Here is a 22,344-nt window from a genome sequence, read left to right on the forward strand (position 1 = left end):
AGAGAGAGAGAGAGAGAGAGAGAGAGAGAAAGGGAGGAAGGGAGGAAGGGGAAAGGAGAGGAGAGGGAAAGAAAGAGGGTGGAGAGAGAGGGAGGGAGGAAGGGGAAAGGAGAGGATAGGGAAAGAGAGAGGAGAGAGAGAGGGAGAGAGAGAGGGAGGAAGGGAGGGAAGGGGAAAGAGAAGGAAAGAAACAAAAAGAGAGGGGAAGGGAGGAATGGGAAAGAAGAGGAGAGGGAAAGAAAGAAAGAGAGACACACACCAGAGAACTAATTAACTCCATTGTTCCTCAGGTCACAAGGTCCCTATCTGATCTGCCTTCACTCCACCTTTCAGAGTCTTATGTTTGTTTTGTGTATATTATCAAGGGGTTTTAGGTCACTTAGTTGGAAGAATAGGGAAAAGTATATCTACTCTAGTTTTGTGGAAGTGGAATTCTTCTGAGAACCTCTTTTTTGATACAAAATATGTACTTGTGCATATTTTGTATCAAAATATATAATGTACATGTCCATTTTGTACATGTATATAAATTGTATATAAGTATTTAGGGTTATAAAAATAACCAAAGACACCAAAAACTGCCACAGGTGGATTTGAGAGACGTTGAAATCTCCCCTGCTAAGACCACGCTCCTCCTTGACAGGTGGGAACCCACAAGCTGTAGTGTCACCACTGCCTGTCACTGTACCTACCTGTCAGAGCTCATTTCCTCCCAGGCTCAGGTTTTCAGTTTTGGTGTGGTACCTAAAACTGAGCTGTGTTTCACAGCACAATCATCAAATTCAAAAAGGCAAGGACGTCTTGCTCAGATTTTAAGATACACCATAGATGGAGTAAACTAAAACCTTTGATTCCAGATCCTTAGCTTGATTAAAAACAACACAACCCTTCATGCCTATTTAAAACGTCCTTGCAAAGATGGTTGAATATTCCAGAAGTTGGAAATACCCAGTCTTTTTAAGTTACAGCACCCTTTTTGATACAAAAATGGGCATGACAGAATTGTATAGTGAGTAGTGTTATAAAATAACCAAACACAAAAGCTGCCACGGGTAAATTTGAAAGTGCTGAAATACCACACAGCGTGAGACCTTGCTTTCGCTCTGTCTGAATGGCGTGGGGCTGCAAATGGTGTCCCAGCCTTCCAGCGTCTGTGGTCTCCAGAACAGGGCTGAAACCTGTTCTCTTTGCTGACACTACTCTCCTAAGAAGACCCCAAGTTGAGAGGAGCCTCTTACCCACTCATCTATAATCAAAGCAGACTTGATGCCCATCAGGATTGCCCAGTGATTCTGGTGAGCCCTTCCTCCCTCAGCTGTGAGTACTGGGGAGCATGGTGGGGACTTTCAGATAGCTGGGTGGGCCAGAAAGAGGAGTTCCCCTGACTCCTGCCCCAGTCGATCCATGCCTGTGAGCCGAGGGTAGCCCTGCTCAACCTCTCCCACTCTCTCTTGGGAGGCAGGCATGCTGTGACAGGGGCTGATGAATGGAGTGGGGTGTAGGAAGGCGACTCCTGAGCCACCAGCAGGAGATCACGTTGTCCCTTTTAGATTCAGTGTGGTGGGGAATCTAAAAGGTTGAGGATGGAAGAAAGCCTGCAGGATGTAGAGTGAGGGACCCGGCAGTGGGACCTCAGGAATCCCACCCTGAAACTCTGACTGGGGTGCCCGTGGAGAACTGGTGTTTAGCAGTCCAGGAAAAACCTGTGGCATTCACCAGAATATGGCATGAGGCCTCTGCCAGCTTTGTGAAACTGCCCTGCACCAGGCGGTGGCCCCAGGCCTGGCAGGGTCTGACACATGGCACATGCTATAGAAATAACTGTGGACTGCCTGACTGCAGATCACATTGAACATCTGGAACATCGCCTCAGCCTGTGCTGCTGCAGCCAGGAGCAAATACGGGAAGTCTGGCTAAGGAGAATGCATGCCTGTGTGGGCCCAAGGATCCATCCTGAGATCAGGAGCAAAAACCCAGCCTGACCTTGACGACCCCTCCAGGCAGCCTGTTAAATCCCACGTTCCCCATGCCCAGAAAGTTTTTGGCTCCTGCCCAGGAGGGCCCAAGATGAGACCTGGCAGCACAGGAGGCTAAGGAATGATACAGACTCAAGGAGAGGTGGCCAGACCACCTGAGACACCTGAGTACTTTCCCATGGCCAGAACTGCGAGTTCCTGAGACAAGGTGCAGAAACCAGATTACACCCATCTTTCTGACCTAATTCTGAGAATGGGCAGCAGCCCCATGCCACTGCCCCTCCTGAGCAACAAGTCGCTTAGCAGCAATGCTGGCCACATGGGGAGAGCCCTCAGGTGTCCTCAACCCCACCTAGGTTTACTGACAGGTACCCTGCAGGGAGGGTGGGGCTAGCTGGACTTCACCCAACATTGCCACCTCCTCCCAACCCCAGTGTCCTGCCACCACCACCCAAGGAGCTGAGAAGGACCCAGCGGCACACCCTCAGTGAACACAGAAGGGTGGCAGCTCTTACCCTTTCCCACTTTGGGTGAGAACATGCTGGAGTTGACAAGTTGGTTTTAGAAGGAAGCACTGAATGTGAGGCCTTTCGCTTAGCCAGAAAGAAGAATCTGCAAAGACAGCCCCATCCCAGGACGGTGCTGGTTGGGCCTACAAACCAAAAAGAGAACCCAGACTCTGAACATGGAGCAGTACCAGGGTGAAAGACTTTTTCCAGGCTCCCATGGTCACATGGCCATTCTCCCTTGAAGTACTGGGGATGGTGGGAGAGGTTTAAGTGCACCCTCAGTGGGGTTGGTGGCTGGCCGGGGTGGTGGTCAGATCTCCTGCCAGTGAGGGAAAGAAGCGTGAGCACTGCTGCTGTTGGGGGCAGAAGCAGGGAGTAAATGTCCTCACAGCAAAACATGTCTGCTATCTCTTAGGTAACCAAGCAACTGCCTCTGGCCAGAAGCAACTTGGTAGCTGAGTCATGCAGAGCTCAAACCAGACGCACTGGGATTTGGGCATCACCTGGCAACAGACAGCTTCCCGGAGGGGAAGCAATCAGCCCCCTGAAATCCCAGCAGATGCTTATCTCCTCTGCAATGGCCTCCCTGGGCATGAGCTGCCAGTGTTGCTGAGGGGCAGGCACCTGACTAGCTCTTACCACAGAGGCTGAGTCTGCAGACATGTGGGTGCCCTGCAGCACCCTTCCTTCTGAGCAGCAGGCAAGCCCTGTTCTGGGAGAAAGCTGGCCAGTACTGCCGTGTGAGCACGTGGGTCCAGGGCAGACCTTCCCACAGGAGAAGGCCACCCTTGAAGGTCAAGCTTTCCCATCAGTGGAAAGCCAGATTTTCTCCACTACCATTTTCCAGACTGCTTCCTCCTAACAAGATGTCCTGCACAATCTGTGCCATCTGACAATAGCTGAAGCTCCCCGCCCCCAACCCTCAGTGCCCGAGGAGGCACACACCCATAGCTAGAGGTTCCCAGACACACCTGCGCAAAGGCATTCTGGAAGAGGAGGCTGTGAGATGCCAGTTGGTCAGTGTTTGGGGCCTTCACTAGTTCATCCCTGCAACTTGAAAGGGTAAGACGTGTTTTAGAAAATAACACCTGTGGCCAGGCGCAGTGGCTCATGCCTGTAATCCCAACACTTTGGGAGGCCAAGGCAGGTGGATCACTTGAGGTCAGGAGTTCGAGACCAGCCTGATCAACACGGAGAAACCCCATCGCTACTAAAAATACAAAAGTAGCTGGGCGTGGTGGCGCATGCCTGTAATCCCAGCTATTCAGGAGGCTGAGGCAGGAGAATCGCTTGAATCCGGGAGGTGGAGGTTGCAGTGAGCTGGGATTGCGCCGTTGCAAACGAGTGAAAAACTCCATCTCAAAAAAACAAAAACAAAAACAAAAACAAACACTTGTAAGAGAGTGAGGGAAGTAGAATTGAGTCAGTCCCTCAGGGAGCTCTATGGTTGGGAAGATTCTATTGAGATGTTGCAAGTAGAGGCTGGAGTCCAGGTGTTGGTACTCTCCACCCTTCATTGACCCCTTGACTGATATTTGGAGAGAGAGTTATGTGCCATCATCACGCAACACCTTTGGCAGGCAGGGGAATGATTATCTCCGCCATCAGGCTGGGCTGTGGAACGACCACAGCATCGACCACAGCCCATGTCTTGCAGGCCTCAGATGGGCTTGCTTCACACAGGATGCTCCCCTCATTTGGGAATAACTTCTCCAGGATTTGGCTTGGCCCTTTTCCTGGGGAGTTGAACATGGGGCAGGGTAGTGGGATGGTGTATGGCCCGCATGACTGCAACTGGCTTTGAAGCCACAACTGATGCTCATGGTCTTCCTCGTCTATCCAATCTAGAGTGCTCTCAGTCTCAGCCACCATGTCTGCTGTTCTCAGTGACCTACCTGGTCGAGTAACAGACCTTTATCCCTGAGGATTGGTTCTGAACCCATGGTCCCCATGACCTTCTCAGACTGTGGAAATTGCATGTGTCCATTTACCATAAAAATTGGGCAAAGAATTATTAGGAGACATTCAAATGGATCACCTGGGTGCCAAATATATCCTTCTCTGTTCACAGTGTGTAAGAACAACCCTGCCTCCTCGTCATGATCAGAGCCAATACCCCTGACAGAATGGCTACTCTTCTTTACACCTGCTTAGTCCCATAGCCATAGCAGGATGAATGAACCCAAGGTTCCCATGACTTGTAATTCAGTTGTCAGCCATGGCTCATAATTCAGTGGGACTCCTACTGTGTGTACTGGTGGAAGCATTCCCATTTGAATAGCCAGGATCAACTGTTCAATTAGGTAGCCACTGGCTGCATGTGCCTACTGAGTACTTGAAATGTACCTGGTGTATCTGAGGAACTGAATTTTAATTATCTAAAATTCAGATAAAATAACTAATTTTATTTTAATTTAAATTTAAAGAGATGAATTTTGCTAGTGGTGACTGTATTGGGATGGGAAGCACAAATTCCCATGTGGATCACTAGGAGAAATAATAAGTGAGGTCATTCCACTGCTTGGTCCCCTGCTTCCAGACCCAAAGAGGCCTACATGGCATCGTGCTTCCTTCTTAGTGGTAGGAGGTGTGAGATACAGTCATTTGCCTCTGACTTTGGAGGGGTGGTCCTAGCATGCCCCTGATCAGTAGCCCCTTAAATACTTCGTTGATATGGCAGGGCTCTGAATCTTTGAAGGCTTAAGCTACCACTCTCTGAAGTGCTTATGTCTTTCAAAGGCCTCTAAAATCCCTGCCACGTCTTGCTCATCCAGTTGTTAGCATGATGTCATTGATACAGTGGACTTTAGAACCTAAGTGGGCAGACACTGGTAAGTGACCAATGACTTCACCTGTGGTGTGCAAGCCAGATCAGGAAGCCTCTACCATCACTTTGATGTACTGGGAAAGCTATTTTTAGTGTGTAGACTTCATGCCAGATTTGCCCAGATCAGGGGTGGGATGCCCAGAGCTCCCGGTTGTTGGAAGTGCTCTACCTTGAGTACAGAAATCCACACCAACTCACTCCCTTCTCCAAGGGGACCCTCACCCTGAGAAATTTAACTGGACCTTGCTAACATGCCAGGAGAACGTCCCTGAGAAAAAGAGCAGTGAAGGCGCACGTGAATTTCCTGTTGCATACCCACAGTGGGCCAGAAACAAGACCATTGGATTTTTACCTCGTACTTTTGATGTTTGGCAGTCATTGATTCTAGTTTGGGGGTGAAAGAGATGACACATGTATTGGAACCTTCCTTGGGGACTGCTAGTCTTAGGGACAAACTGCCAAAATCAAGCTAGGCAGTGGTGGTCAGAGCTATGGGATGGAAAGTGAGGGATAGGACATATAAACTGACAGCTGGAGGCCCAGACACTGCCCATGTTAGCATGGTTGGGGACAAAATAAGGTGGAACAAGAGTGGGTGGAACAGGAGCAGTTCAGGGACTCTGCAGAAATAACCTATGGCTCCTCAGAGAGCTTACAGGGGAAGCTTTCCTTGAGTACCCAGATGTCAAAGAGATTGGCAGAGGCAGGAAGGACATGTTCCCAAGCAAAAAGTAACAGCAGCTAACTTTGATTTCATGGAAGGTGCGAGTCCAGCTGTGAGTCAGAATAGGGAGACAGGCAGTGAACAGAGGACAGAATGATGACCTGCAGTGCTGAGAAACGGGCCTATGTATGACTTGGTCCTCAGTCCCTGACCCAGGGGAACACCAAGGATGCCGTGGGGTGCAGGGAGGGCCAGAAGAGCTAAGTACTCAATTTCTGCAAAAGGGCCCGTGCCCCAGGACAGGCCTGGGAGAAGACATACAGATGATCCCTACCCCTAGTCCTCCAACAAACACATCTGCCTCAAAACTGACATATTCTCAGCTGGTGGAAGCATCCAGGAAAGATAACACATGGCTCCATGTGCAGCTGTGGTGCCTGTGGGGCACTGGGGGTTATACCACCAAACAGAGCTTGGACAGTGTCCCCAGCTCCTGTTCTTTTTAAAACTGTGTTAAAATATATATCATATAAAAGTTACCATGTTAAACATTTTTAAGTGTCCAGTTCGGTGGCATTCAGTGCCTTCACATCATTGTACAATCATTGCCCCACTAGCCTCTCTTCTTTTTAAAAACTTTAAACTTTTATTAATATTTTAGATTTAGGGGGTACATGTGTGGGTTTGTTATAAGGGTGTGTTGCATGATGCTGAGGTTTGGGGTTGGATTGAACCTGTCACCCAGGTAGTGAGCATAGTACCTAATAGGTAGTTTTTTAACCCACATCCTCCCTCCCTCTCCTCTCTTGCGGTTCCCAGTATCTGTTGTTCCCGTCTTTATGTCCATGTATACCCAATGTTTAGCTCCCACTTACAAGCAAGAACATGTGGTATCTGATCCTGTGTTAATTTGCTTAGGATAACGGCCTCCAGCTCTATCTGTGTTGCTGCAAAGGACATGATATCATCTTTTTATGACTGTAAAGTACTGGTGATACAGATGCGCCACATTTTCTTTATCCGGTACACCGGTGATGGAACCTTAGGTTGATTCCATGTCTTTGCTATTGTGAATAGTGCTACAATGAACATACCAGTGCATGTGTCTTTTTGGTAGAACCATTTATTTTCTTTGGGATATATATCCAATAATGGGATTGCTGAGTTAAATGGTAGTTCTGTTTTAAGTTCTTTGAGAAATCTCCAAACTGCTTTTCACAGTGGCTGAACTAATTTACACTCCCACCAACAGTGTATAAGTGTTTTCTTTTCTCCACAGCATCACCAGCATCTGCTGTTTTTTGACTTTTAAATAATAGCCATTCTGACTGGTGTGAGATGGTATCTCATTGTGGTTTTGATCTGCATTTCTCTGATGTGATGTTGAGCATTTTATCATGTTTGTTGGCTGCTTGTATGTCGTCTTTTGAGAAGCATCTGTTCATGTCCTTTGCCTGGTTTTTAATGGGGTTATTTGTTTTTAGCTTGTGGATTTAAGTTCCTTATAGATTCAGCATATTAGACATTTGTGGATGCATAGTTTGTAAGTATTTTCTCTTGTTCTGTAGGTTGTCTGTTTACTCTGTTGATAGTTTCTTTTGCTGTGCAGAAACTCTTCAGTTTAACTAGGTCCCACTTGTCAATTTTTGTTTGTGTTGCAATTGCTTTTGAGGATTTAGTCATGAATTATCTGCCAAGGCCGATGTCTAGAATTTTCTTCTAGGATTTTTGTAGTTTTAGGTGTTACACTTAAATATTTAATCCATCTTGAGTTAATTTTTGTATATGGTGATAGGTAAGGATCCCGTTTCATTTTTCTGCATATGATTAACCAGCTTTCCCAGAACCATTTATTGAATAGTAATTCCTTTCTCTATTGCGTATTTTTGTTGACTTTGTCAAAGACTTTGTTGTAGGTGTGCTTCATTGTTCCTGGGCTCTCTATTCTGTTCCATTGGTGTGTGTATCTGTTTTTGTACTAGTACTATGCTGTTTTGGTTACTGACGCCTTGTAGTATAGCCTGAAGTTGGATAATGTGTTGATTCTGGCTTTATTCTTTTTACTTCGGATTCTTTTGGCTATTTGGACTTTTTTTTTTTTTGGTTCCATACGAATTTTAGACTAGTTTTATCTAATTCTGTGAAAAATGACATTGGCATTTTGATAGAAATAATTTTGAATCTGTAGATTGTGGATATATGCACATTTTAATAATACTGATTCTTCCAATCTATGAGCATGAAATGATTTTTCATTTGTTTAAGTCATCTATAGTTTCTTTCAGCTCTGTTTTGGAGTTCTCTTGGAGAGATCTTTCACCTCCTTGGTTAGATGTGTTCCTAGGTATTTTAATTTTTTGTGGCTATTATAAATGAGATTGTGTTCATGATTTGGCTCCCAGCTTGAACATTTTTGGTGTATAAAAATGCCTGTAATCCCAGCACTTTGGGAGGCCGAGACGGGCGGATCACGAGGTCAGGAGATCGAGACCATCCTGGCTAACACGGTGAAACCCCGTCTCTACTAAAAAATTACAAAAAACTAGCCAGGTGAGGTGGCGGGAGCCTGTAGTCCCAGCTACTCGGGAGGCTGAGGCAGGAGAATGGCGTGAACCCGGGAGGCGGAGCTTGCAGTGAGCCGAGATCTGGCCACTGCACTCCAGCCTGGGTGACAGAGCGAGACTCCGCCTCAAAAAAAAAAAAAAAAAAAAAAAAAAAAAAATGCTACTGATTTTTGTACGTTGATTTTGTATGCTGAAACTTTACTGAAATCACTTTCAGTTCTAGGTGCCTTTTGGCTGAGTCTAGGCATAGAATCATCAACAAAGAGAGACAATGTGATTTCTTTTCCTTTTTGTTTTGTTTTGTTTTGTTTTTTTGTTTTTGAGATGGAGTCTCGCTCTGTCGCCCAGGCTAGAGTGCGGTGGTACGATCTCGGCTCACTGCAGCCTCTGCCTCCTGGGTTCAAGCAGTTCTCCTGCCTTAGCCTCCAGAGTAGCTGGGATTACAGGTACCCACCACTACGCCCAGCTAATTTTTAGATTTCGCCATGTTGGCCTGGGTGATCATGAACTCCTAATCTCAGGTGATCCTCCCACCTCGGCCTCCCGAAGTGCTGGGATTACAGGCATGAGTCACCACACCTGGCCATTCTGGCCCTCCTTTTCCTAATTAGATGCCTTTCATTTCTTTATCTTGCCTGATTGCTGGCTAGGACTACCAGAACTATGTTGAATAGGAGTGGTGAGAGTGGGTGTCGTTGTCTTGTTCCAGTTCTTAAGGGGAATGCTTTCAGCTTTTGCCCATCATGAAGAGATGGTGGATTTTTATCAAAAGCTTTTTCTACATCTGGTGAGATGATAATGGTTTTTGCTTTTACTTCTGTTTATGTGGTGAATCACAGTTATTGATTCGTGTATGTGGAACCAATCTTGCATCCCAGGAATAAAGCCTACTTGATTATGGGCAATTAATTTTTTGATGTGCTGCTGGATTCAGTTTGCTAGTTTTTTTTTTTTCCTGAGGGTATTTGTGTCTATGTTCATTAGGGATATTGGCTTGTAGTTTTCTTTTTCTTTTCTTTTCTCTTTCTTTCTCTCTTTCTTTCTTTCTCTTTCTTTCTCTCTCTCTCTCTCTCTCTCTCTCTCTTTCTTTCTTTCTTTCTCTCTCTGTCTCTCTTTCTTTCTTTTCTCTCTCTCTCTCCTTTCTTTTCTTTTTCTTTTCTTTTTTTTTTTGATACAGAGTCTCACTCTGCCACCCAGGCTGGAGTGCAGTAGCGCAAGGTGCAATCTTGGCTCACTGCAACCTCTGCATCCTGGGTTCAGGCGATTCTCATGCCTTAGTCTCCCAAGTAGCTGGGATTACAGGCATAAGCCATTGTGCACGGCCTTCTTTTTTTTTTTTTCTTTCATGACTTTGCCAGATTTTGGTATCAGGATGATGCTGGTTTTGTAGAATGAGTTAAAGAGGAGTCTCTCTCAATTTTTTGGAATAGTTTTAGTAGGATGAATACCAGCTCTGTTTTATATATGTCTGGTAGAATTTGGTTGTGAATGTATTTGGTCCAGTACTTTTTTTGTTGGTAGGTTTTGTTTGTTTTGTTTGTTTGTTTGTTTTCTGACAGGGTCTCACTTGTCACCCAGGCTGAGGTGCAGTAGTGCAAACACAGCTTACCGTAACCTCTGCCTCACAGCCTCAAGCCATCCTCCCACCTCAGCCTCCCGAGTAACTGGGACCACAGGTGTACACCACAATGCCTGGCTATTTTTTTGTCTTTTTAGTAGAGACAGGGTCTCACTATGTTGCCCAGGCTGGTCATGAACTCCTGAGCTCAACTTATCTGCCCGCCTCGGCCTCCCAAAGTGCTAAGATTACAGGTGTGAGTCATTGTGCCCAGCCTTGGTAGGTTTTTTTACATTACGAATTCAATTTTATAACTTGTTATTGGTCTGTGTAGGCTTTTAATTTCTTACTGATTTAATCTTGTGTGGTTGTGTTTTTCCAGGAATTTATCCATTTCCTCTATTCCTAGGAATTTATCCATTTCCTCTGTTCCTAGGAATTTATCCATTTCCTCTGTTTCTAGGAATTTGTCCATTTCTTCTAGATTTTCTAGTTTGTGTTCAATGAGGTGTTCTTAATAATCTCTGAACAGCTGGGCACGGTGTCTCATGTCTGTAATCCCAGCACTTTGCAACACTGAGGCAGGTGGATTGCTTGAGTTTGAGACCAGCCTGGGCAACATAGTGAGACCCTGTCTCTATTGAAAAAAAAAAAAGAATCTTTTCTGAGGATCTTTTGTATTTCTGTGGGATTAGTTATAATGTCACCTTTGTTATGTCTGATTGTACTTATTTGAATCTTTTCTTTTTTTGTTTGTTAATCTAGCTGGCAGACTATTGATCTTGTTTATCTTTTCAAATAATAAACTTTTTGTTTCATTGATTCTTTGTCCGGATTTTGAGCCTCAATTACATTTAGTTCTGTTCTGATTTTAGTTATTTCTTTTCTTCTAGCTTTGGGGTTAGTTTGTTCTTGTTTTTCTAGTTCCTCTAGCTGCAATATTAGATTGTTAATTTGAGATCTTTCTGTTTTCTTGATGTAAGTATTTAGTGCTATAAATGTTCCTCTTAACACTGCTTTTGCTGCAGCCCAGAGATTTTGGTATGTTGTATCTCTGTTTTCATTTATTTAAAGTAATTTTTTTGATTTCTGCTTTAACTTCATTTTTTACACAAAAGTCATTCAGGAGCAAGTTTGGTTTCCAGGTAATTGTGTGGTTTTGAGAGTTTCTCTTGATTTTGATTTCTATTTTTGTTTCACTGTGGTCCAAGAACCTGCTTCATATGATTTCAGTTTTTTTGAATTATTGACTTGCTTTATGGCTGATCATGTGATAAATCTTAGAGTATGTACAGATGAAAAAATAGATATTCTATGGTGGTTGGGTAGAGTATTCTGTAGATGTCCATTAGATCCAATTGTTTGTGTCAAATTTAAGTCCAGAATCTCTTTGTTAGTTTTCTGCTTCAATGATCTGTTCAATGCTGTCAGTGAGGTGTCAAACTCCCCCATTATTATTGTGTAGCTGTCTAAATCTTTTTGTAGGTCTAGAAGTACTTGTTTTATGAATCCGTATGCTCTGTGTTGGGTTCATATGTATTTAAGATAGTTAAGTCTTCTTGAATTGAGGACTTATATAATTTATCATTATATAATGCCCTTCTTTGTCTTTTTTTACTGTTGCTGGTTTAAAGTCTGTTTTATCTAATATTAGAATAACAACCCCTGCTGTTTTTTTTTTGTTTTGTTTTCTGTTTGTGTGATAGTTCTTTCTTCATCCCTTTACTTTGAGCCTATGTAGCCCCTATTTGTTAGGATAGAAGACCTAAGATAGAAGAGGCTATCTTCTTCTGGAGGTTACAAAGCTGCCCTTGTGGGAGGACTCTTGGAGGGTCACACATGAAGACTTGATCTGGTTGTTTTACTGTGTATTCTTCCCCAACATGTTGCTCTTACTTTTATCCTGAATATCATGCCTCCAGCCCCCACTATGACAAAAAAAAAAAAAGATTGAAGGAAACTGCTGACCCAACACCAAAAGTCTCTGATGCCTGCTCTTGAAATTGCTCCTGCAAGAGACCAGATAAGCCCAGACCTTGGGGAAGCAGGGAGAGGTGGGAGAGAAGTGACTTGGCCAGGAGAAAGAAAAGGGTCCAAAGGATAAGGAATCCTTGGAATGGGAAGGAGAACTAGAGCTTGACATGGCATGTATTAGGGGCCAAGTGGGATAGACTCCAAGGACAAGCTTCGACATGTCTGCCTGTCCCTAGCTGTCTCATGCCCTGTGGGCACCTGCTGTTTGGACACTTACAAGCCCGCCTAAGAAAATGGTGGAGGACTCAGATATCAACCCCTGCTTGAGGGATACATGGACAAAACAGAATCAACAGAGTACTTTACCTATGAGAAGGGAAGAAGGGTCTAAGTGTCACTGTTGCACTTCCCTGTTCTTGGCTTCCTCCCACCACTTCCCACCTTAGAACCCACAAAGCCAATTCTCGTAATCAAATGATTATTTGTTTCCACATCTTTCTGCAAAGGGTAAGGCCAGAACCTGGTTAAAGGATATATTTGCTTCATGCTGTGTCTCGCCAAACATCTGTCTTTTATCACCACAGCCTTTATGTGGCTGCAAGAAGAATTTGGCTCCTATGTCTGAGTCCTGGGAGTTGGGAGACATGGGCTCTCAGCACAGTTCTGTGGAAACTGCCTGGGAGATGTAGGCTCCCAATCTGTTGGGAGTGTGTGTGAGTATAGGTGTGTGTGTGTGTTTCTGTGTGGAGGTAGAGGAGGGATGGTCTCTGGGGCCGAGTTTCTAGGCTTCTCTAAGTCTTTGTCAGGTTCTTCAGCAACTTGCCTCCTGCCATCTCCATGAAAGGCAGTGGTCACTCTGACAGATGAGATAAAATCATCCTCATGATGGAAAGGAAAGCAGATGGAAGAGGGGCTCTGCTTTGATCGAGTTGCCTGCTTTTATGTTACCCCATGACCCAAACCTGGCACCATCAGTTCAAGTCCACTGGGGGATTGCTGGCAAGCGAGCTTTAGAGATTTTGGTAAACTATGAGATTTCATCCATTGCCTGTAAAGGAAAGGGGTGTGTGTGTGTGTGTGTGTGTGTGTGTGTGTGTGTGTGTGTGAGAGAGAGAGAGAGAGAGAGAGAGAGAGAGAGAGAAAACTACCCAGATAAAGATAGTCAGGCTTCTGTCCTCCACAGGGCAAGCAGGGCAGGAAGCACAAACTTTGTAGTTATAAACCTGGAATTGAACCCGGCTCCATCATTCAATGGATGTGTGACTCAGAAAGTCACTATACCTCTCTACGTTATAATTATCTCATCCGGAAGATGGGTACAATATTAACCATCCACCTGCAGGAGTAATAAAACTTCTCAGTCTATCTCCTGGGGGATGAGATTCCTGTGGGAGTGATTTGTAAACTATAAAGCACAGTATTACTAACAGTGGTGAAGACACATTTCTGTTTTCCCAGGAATGACCTTTTGAATAAGTGTGTGGGGATGCTGGCCTGAGCCTGGAAGCCTGTAGATGGGAGATGGGCAGATAGGGAAAAGCCTCCAGCTTGGGGAGAAGGAAGAAGAGCTGTGAGACTGTAGGTTTCCAGTCCTGAAGGTCCTACAGGATATGGCCTGGTTGGGGACTTAGATTCCATCCATGGATTATGTGTAGTGGCTCTGGGCCAATAGGGAGGCAGTGAGAATCGACTTGGGTGAACTGACAGGTTTGAAAATTGAGGGCTATTTCAGTACCAGGAATCTGTAAGGCGGGAAGCCTCTTTTTTGATCTGTGTGGAAATTGATGCCTAGGGCAGTATAGACCCATGATCTATTATTCACAAAACCCTAATCCATAAAGCTCTGGCAAGCAAAAGGTTTTTCACAGGCCTGCTCTTAATTCTCTTGGTAGTAAAACCTAAAATGGATGATACGAAACTGTTTATAAAATACTGAATTTTCTTCATTTATCATATTTTGTATTCATACATCTCACTGTTTAAATGTCAACGTGTTTGCTAGACTCTGAGAGGTGTAACTGATCTACACACCTCATCCCCTTTCTGAATTCTGAAAATTATCTGTGCATATGTGATACTAACACCAGTAAGAGCCACCATTTGTTGAGGCCTTGCAGAGGGCTAGAGTTCCTGGATATGTGCTTTTTCTCCAGCCTTGACCTCATGAGGGCGCCCTTCCTAGGACAGTTGGCCACAAAGCTGAAATAGCACAGGATCTCCTTGTAGCATGGTGCTTATTGTGGTCACACATTCTATCGTTTCCTTCTTCACCAAATCTGTGTAGAGCACAGGGGGATAAGTGAGGTGGCTTTTCACTAGCTGAAACTGGGTTTGAGTCCTGCCTTTGTCACTTACTAGCTGTGTGACCTTAGACAGCTTATGTCCACTTTCTCATCACGTAACATGAGGATGGTAGAACCCACATCCCAGCATTGTGGGGCCATAAAGTCCTTTAGACAGTGGTGTTCAGGGCTTACTCACTCAGACTTGGTAGCTAACAGTAATAACTTAGAACTAATCTGGACCCTGAATTGTAAAATGTACTTTTCCACATGTAAAATTGGGGTTTTCTGACAGCCTATGATCTGGAAACTCTTGCCTATCCACCCCTGCTCTCAGCCTTGTGACCTTCCATGTGCTCTAGTTGCCTATGAGAGCAGATCATGGTTACCCTTAAAGCACAGGGCCTAGCAGTCCAGCCCAGTGCCCTGCCCAGGCCAGTGATGACCCTCTTCAAGCCTCAGTTTGTGCATTGGTACTCTGGAGAGAAAAATAGTGCACAGCCCTCGGGCAGCAGTGAGGATTCAATGAGTTGAAAAGTCTGGAATGAATTTGATCCACAAAGATGTTATTGGAAAAGAATAGCAAAACACTCCTGGGGTTGGGGTCTTTTGTTTGACTTTGGACCACACTGTGGACTGACGGTGGTATGAAGAGTGCTAATTGTATCCCAGTGAGAACTTAATCTTTATTTTATTTTTATTTTATTTTATTTTATTTTATTTTATTTTATTTTAGACAGGGTCTCACTCGGTAACCCAGTCTGGAGTGCAGTGGTGTGATCTCAGCTCACTGCAACCTCCGCCTCTGAGGTTCAAGCGATTCTTCCTTCTCAGCCTCCTGAGTAGCTGGGATTACAAGCTTGTACCACCATGCCTGGCTAATTTTTGTATTTTTAGTAGAGACGGGATTTCACCATGTTGGCCAGCTGGTCTCGAAAGAGAACTTATTCTTTAAGCAACTCATTGTTGATATTGAAAACAAGTTACACTGCATGATAGTAGCCATAGATGGGGCCCTCAGGAAAATGCTCACGAAGCCCTGGAGCCTAGTCAGATGCATCACCTCAGTGCAGGCTGAAAACCCCCACATGGCACAGGCTGTGGCTTCAGAACTGAAAATATTTCGCTGGCCCTTATGCATCTCTCTGAAGTTCACAAGCCATGATATGAGCCATGTGGGGCTCAGGAGAGCCAGCAATTGCTGCAGCTTTGCCCCAACTGGGCTGGAGCTGAAGCAGGCTGAGAAGGCTGGGATCTGGAACTCCACAAGCTAGCCTCTGGTCAGGCAGGCAGAACCTGCTTCATAAAGGCCCAGTTGATTGAGTACTTACTGGAGGCTGGAAGTGGGTCCCTCCGCTGGCTGTTTGTGGGATTCACATTTCCTGATGGGGCCCAGGGAAGTTTAGCAGTGGCTCAGGGTCACACAGGAGCTAGGGTTGAAATAAGGCGTGTCTGATTCCAGAGTTCATACTTTTTCTTTTTTTCTTTGAGACAGAATTTCGCTCTTGTTGCCCAGGCTGGAGTTCAGTGGCGCAATCTCGGTTCACTGCAACCTCTGCCTCCCGGGTTCAAGCAGTTCTCCTGCTTCAGCCTCCTAAGTAGCTGGAATTACAGGTGCCTGCCACCATGCCATGCTAATTTTTTTGTATTTAGTAGAGACGGAGTTTCACCATGTTGGTCAGGCTGGTCTCGAATTCCTGACCTCAGGTGATCCACCTGCCTCGCCCTCCCTTGCCTGCTGGGATTACAGGCATGAGACATTGCTGCAACAGAGTTTATCCTCTTTAGACTGCCCTATCATGTGACTGCTTAGCCACCATCAATCAGAAAGGTGGGAACCAGGCAGCCAGCTGGGGGCAAGCTGGTGGTTTCTGCATTGGGATACAAAGTAAGGGTTAAGACCGTGGGCCTCAAGGCCTTGCTCCTGCCCAGGATTTAACTGCAATGCTTAGGCTCCAAGATTCGATGGAAAGAAATCCAGCTGTGGGCTCTGAGGACTTTGAAAGCTGTGTTTCATATGTGAATACACTTGCCCTTTAGCAGGAATCTCCGCTGATAAGCCTTCCTCCTCTTGAGTGTTTTTATCGGTCCCTTAGAGAGTGTTAGAAAAGTTTCCCGTTTTGATAGACTTTTTAATGATGTTACAAAAATATCATTTCATACTGATTCCACAGGGGGGACATCTGCTGCTTCCCAAATGCCACATTTCTTCAAATAAAAAGCAGAAGATAGCATGTAATACATAAGGAACTCATGTCTTAATAAAGACAAAATTGAAATTCTTTTAATAATTAGTCTCATATGATAGAAAAGAGGACTGATTTTCCTCACCCACCCAGCAAGGTTGCTCTTCTCACTATACTTGTTTGGCATAAACTACTGACTACTTCTAAGCACTGATCTGAAGTCATGGTAATTTGGCATATCTTTGAAGATCCTTCCTCCTACACTTCTGTTTGTACCCTTAAAGGTGTCATATTTCAGGCTGTATTTAGCTATTCTTTTTGTTGATGCATCCATTCATGCCTGAGATATGTCTCATAACACACCTATGAGAGGGGACCTTGGAGGAACGTCACCAAAGGCTGAGGAGCAATGTCTTTGCAGTGTTTCCCAGTCCATCTTGTCTTCTGGCTCTTACTTCAGAAGGGACAGTCCTGCTTTGCTGGCAAGAGGGAGTGGGCTCTGCCTTGAATTCCAGCTGTGGGCTCTGCTTTGCAAGATATCTTCTTGTCAGAACCTGAGGTCTATATGACTATGGGACAGGTCCCAGGTATGCGACTGACAGGCCTGAGGGACCAGAAGCCCTTCTCCTTACCCAAGCCCAGATGGGGAAAACTTCAACTGTGAGAGCCCCCCTTTATTCCCAAACAGCCATCATTGTTTCCCTTCCCTGAGGCTCTTTGTAAAGAGATCTGGGAGAGTAAGAATAAATCCTTTCTAGATCAAAGAGAAACAGCAAAAGCCAGGAGAGAAGCAGGTAACCAATGTACCCATTCCATTCAGATGAATGCAGTCCAAACGGAAAGAGAGCCAGTCATACATCACTCAGTGACAGTGCAGTGCAGTACTTCCAAAGATCTGGTTAGGCACTTGTTTTTCTTATTTTAAGCTTATGCTTTACAAAGTAAGTTGGTTGTTTTTTGTTTTGTTTTGTTTTGTTTTAAATGAATCGCCTTTAAAGTAGTGGGGGCAAAACACCAGAGCTTAGGCAACCCCTGGTGGAGGCTTTTACAATTCCTCTACTTTTTGGCTCTGACAGCACGAGGGTTGCCTGCTCTAAGCCCTGCCTATCCACCCACCCAGAACTGAAGTGGCTGAATCATTGCCTGGCATGACAGGAAAGTCTTGGGCTTGAGGGGAGAAGAAAAAGAAAAGAAGAGAGGGAAGAGGGTGGGACGAGAACTGGAAAGAAGAGGAAGCAAGGGAAAGATTGTTCAGAGGATGATGCAAGATGTCCACAGGCAAATGGGACTGGGACTAACCTCTTCCATCATGAGAGAATGTCTCAGCTCCTAAAGTTCTTGACAGAGTGTGTGACCCAGGGTAGGAGCCCAGCAAACGTCAGGGCTTCTGTGATGCCCAGCCCCTTGGCTGCCCTGTCATGCTCCATGGGACTTCACTTCTTCCTGGGAAGTAAAACAGAATCAGATTCTGGTTGTGTTGCCATTCACTTTCACTCCTCTGGAACCCCAGGGAGCCTAGAGCTGCTACTGCTGCACCTCAGTCCTCAGGGCAGCACAGACCTGGCTATGGAACTAGATGCTTATGGATGACCATCTGTACCCTCCAGAGTTCAGATTGAGAGCAGAGTTCTCGCACATTGCCTCACGCACCTTGAGATAGTCTCTTCTGGGAACAGTGCCCTCCGTGCCCAGCGTATTTGGGTAACATTCACAGCTGACGTTAGGCTCCTCCTTGGAACACCATTTCATGTGCCCACAGAGTCCAGGGCCCTGCCTGTGACTCTGTAGGGGAGAGAGCCCTCACTGGCATTGGGCTGAGGACAGCCTGGGACATTCCCTTTCCTCATCCAGGTAGTTCTCATCATGGTTTTCATCCCGAACCGTTGAAACCCCACGAAGGTACTAGCCCCGGTGAAAAAGTAGTAAATGGACTGGGCAGAGCCTGCCCTTGAGGAGTGCCCATCCAAGGATCCCTGGATCTGGAATGAGAGACAGATCTTGAATTCTCCCCTGAATCCTCATCCTACCACTGTGTGGGACTATGTACCAGTTTGCCAATGTGCATTGTCCCCTCCTCCTGGAGTTAGGATCAAAGGTGGGGGTAGAAGTCCAAGAGCGAGGGGAGGCAAGAGAAGGTCCAGAGTCCTAGAACTCCTCTCACACCAAATCCACATATCTTAGCTACAGAAGTATCTGGGGCAGTCCCCTTTGCTTCCTGTGACACTAAAGTGGCATGAGAAAGCAGCTGAATTTTCCTGTGCCTCCAAGGAGGTAAGAGAGGGAGGGAGAGAGAAAGAGGGAAAGAGAAAGAGGGAGGGAGGGAGAGGGAGAGGGGGAGAGAGACCGAGAGAGTGAGAGGGAGAGCGCACCTCCAAAAAATGTCACAATAGAAAATGGCATGGACTGTGCAGCTAGGAACCAGGTTAGAATGACACCACCACATTGGAAGACAGCATGAAGGTATGCTATCTCTGAGCACTGGATGGGATTGTACATTGGAGTGGATGCTGGCAAGGACAGGTTGCCGTTGACAACGAGCAGATTCTCTTCTCTCTTGCTCTCTCTCTCTGAATTTAAGAGCCTTACAGAATTTAGGTGATAGGCTGGGGCAAAAGAGACAATCCTAAATCGCTTGATAACAATAATTGGTAATTAGTAAGACAATCCTGAAGTAACTGGGAAAATGTGGAATTGACTAAATTTTCTGTTATCTGTTGGAATTGAGACTCAAGATAGGGCTCTTTTGTGGTAGATGCCATTCTAGGTGGCCCCCAAGTTTCCTGCCCCCTAGTGTATGTGACCCCTTGCGTACGGGTAGAATGTACTACAATCAGCCTCCTTACCAATGTGTTCCACATCTGTGGATTCAGCCAACTGTTGAATTTGAAAAAGATGGATGGTTGTCTCTGTAGTGAACATGTACAGACTTTTTTCCTTGTCATTATTTCATAAATAATGCAGTGTAACAACTATTTTCATGGCACTTACATTGTACTAGGAATTATAAGTAATCTAGGGGTAATGTAAAGTATATGGGAGGATGTGTGTATGTTATATGTAAATACTGCACCATCTTATATAAAGGATTTAAGCACCTGTGGATTGTGCTATCCACAATCCTGAGCTTTAAGTGAGAATGCAGTCCTTCAGTGCAACCATTTGAGATCCTGAACTTAAGACCCAGCTTAGCTGTGCCTGGATTTCTGACCCACAGAAACTAGGAGGTGATAAATGAGTGGTGTTTACAGCCGCTAAGCTTGTGGTCATTTGTTACATAGCATTGATTGGCCCTTATCCGTCATTCACTGAAGACTCAGGTACCAGGCTCACAGATGACCTTGGTACCCTGTGTCCTGTCATCATTCTGGGGGACTGCAGTGTATTCATCAGCAGCTTGTGCCACTCACAGACCCTTGACTTCTTCCTCATCTCTAACCTCTAGCAGTCTCTTCCTCCCCGCCTCAGCCTCCCAGCTTCAAGGCCACATCCTTGACCTTTAAATCACCAGGATCTGTTTTACCTCAGAAATCTTAAATTTCAGGATCTCATTCTGGGACTAAAACCAGTACTCTCACACCCTTGCTGCCTCTCTACATCCTCAACCATCTCCTAGATCTTTCTTTGTCCCCAGTCCACTAGTCTTCTTAACCACTGTCAGCCACCTGAACTGCTCTCTTACTGGCTCTCTCCACTTGCTCCCACTCTTGTCTTTCTGCTGCTATGAGCCCCAGCAAAACCTCAAGCTTACACCAGAGCAAACAGACAACAAAAACAAACACACACAATTGTGCCAAGTGGTGTATATAATTTTCTATCCCAGCTGAGCCCATCAATCTTGTTAAATTTTGAATTGTTTATAGGTAGTGTTAGTTTACTAGGGCTGCTGTAACAAAGTACTACAAATTATGTGGCTTAGAACAACAGAAATGCATTGTCTTACAGTTATGGAGACCGAAAGTCTTAAATGAAAGTGCCAGCAGGACCATGCACCCTCTGAAACCTATAGAAGAATGCTTCCTTGCCTCTTCCTAGCTTGTGGTTTGCTGGCAATTGTTGGCATCCACTGGCTTGTAGATGTATCACTTCAATCCACTGTCTTCACATGAGTGTCTTCTCTCTGTGTGTTTGTGTGTGTGTCCAAATTTTTTCTTTTGATAAGGACCCCAATCATATTGGATTAGGGCCCAACCCAGTTACCTCCTTTTAACTTGATTACCCTGTTAAAGACCCTGTTTCTAAATAAGATCACATTCTGAGGTACTGGGTGTTAGGACATACAATTTTTGGGGGAGGACACTAACACATAAGTCAAAAAAGACCAAAATACATATCACAGAAAACAAAGGCCCTCTGCCCTGCACCTTCCCTCTTCTGTTCTCATTTTAAATATTTCTATTTTCATTTCTTCTAGTAGATTGTCCCTGTCTTTCTAAATACTATGTTACTGCTATATCAACTTTCTAATGTTTTCAACCTTAGACATTGCTGACTTCTTCCTATGATAGATGAGATCACTTATCCATTCCCCTTTTTATGTACATATTTTTAACCTTGGATTTTGGAAATTGATCAAACATATACAAGATTACAGAAAATAGTGTAATAAACCCCAGGTGTTCATCAATGAACTTCATTGGTTATCAACTCATGACAAATTTTGTTTCATCTCTCCCTGCCATTTTCCCTTCTCCTTTTACTATATAGATTTATTGCCACTTTTAAGTTTTCTATTGTTTACTTTTGTATCCTTAAATATCCCTAAATCTGTATTTCTCTTTCTATGAACTGGGGACAACTATTGATTTTTCTTTTTTTATTTTATTTTATTTTATTTTTGCGATAGGCCGGGGCAAAGGACACAATCCTAAATTGCTAACCCTAAGTTAATGTGCCTACATTTCCTGCCATCTGCCTTCCTCCTCCTCCCAGCTTTTTGCCAGCTGTTAGTTACTGCAGGCCAGGTTCCCAAGGAAGCTGACTAAGATGGAGAGTAATGTGCAGGAAGTTTCTTAGGGAGTACTCTTAGGATCAACACCTGTGGAAGGGGAGGGGAGGGAAGAAATCAAAATTCAACAGACTGAGAAAGTGGGCAGTTTCAAATAAGGTTTCAGTTAACCCCACAGGGAGCTCTGAAGCTGAGATGGCCTTTCAGAGATGTCCCAAGTTGGGGTAAGGGGCTGGACCTTTATACCTTCAAGTTGAATCATTGATGTGGGCTTCCTGAGGACAGGGGTGATCTTGGCTGAGGTGCCTATCTTTTTCTAAGACACTTTCTGATGAGGGCTCACGACAGCTAACAGCTCTCAAGCCAGCTAGGGAAGTAAAATTTTTGGTCTTCAAGGGAGATCTGAGCAGTGCATCACAGCACCATCACAGCTATATTTGTACCTTCCCATTGTCCATTGTCGTTTAGTCATAATTAAGTCATCTGGGCTTTGTTATAGATTGATTCTCAAAGTTGAAAATCCAACTGTGTTTGCAGTATTAGGACGGTATAATAGTATTCAGTACAGTACAGTGTAGGGCTAAGATTCCATCTCCCCACAATTGCTGCTCTCTCTGCTTGGTGCACCCTTCTTGCAGACCTCAATGCGGCTTGCTCCCTCACTTCCTTCAAAATTTTGTTCAAATGCCCCTTCACTAGTGAGGCCCTGCCTGGCCACCCCATAGAAAATAACAAGCATGCCCCGCACCCACGCTTTATTTTTCTCCAGATCGGGTATGCCCACCAACTGACTGACTCACTCACTCACTCTATCTATCTATCTATCTATCTATCTATCTATCTATCTATCTATCTATCT

The 22,344-nt window shown here is 44.9% G+C and overlaps 1 long non-coding RNA gene across 1 annotated transcript; it reads left to right on the top strand.

The window, feature by feature from the left end:
• The first annotated feature begins 1,210 nt into the window (after positions 1-1,210).
• LOC116272154 lies at positions 1,211-6,515 on the top strand. The gene is made up of 2 exons (XR_004180887.1): positions 1,211-1,295; positions 4,557-6,515. It is a non-coding gene; the product is annotated as an uncharacterized LOC116272154 (long non-coding RNA).
• Positions 6,516-22,344: the final 15,829 nt, after the last annotated feature.

This window comes from Papio anubis, chromosome X (genome assembly GCF_008728515.1).
Source record: "Papio anubis isolate 15944 chromosome X, Panubis1.0, whole genome shotgun sequence".
NCBI classification, from domain to species: Eukaryota; Metazoa; Chordata; class Mammalia; order Primates; family Cercopithecidae; genus Papio; species Papio anubis.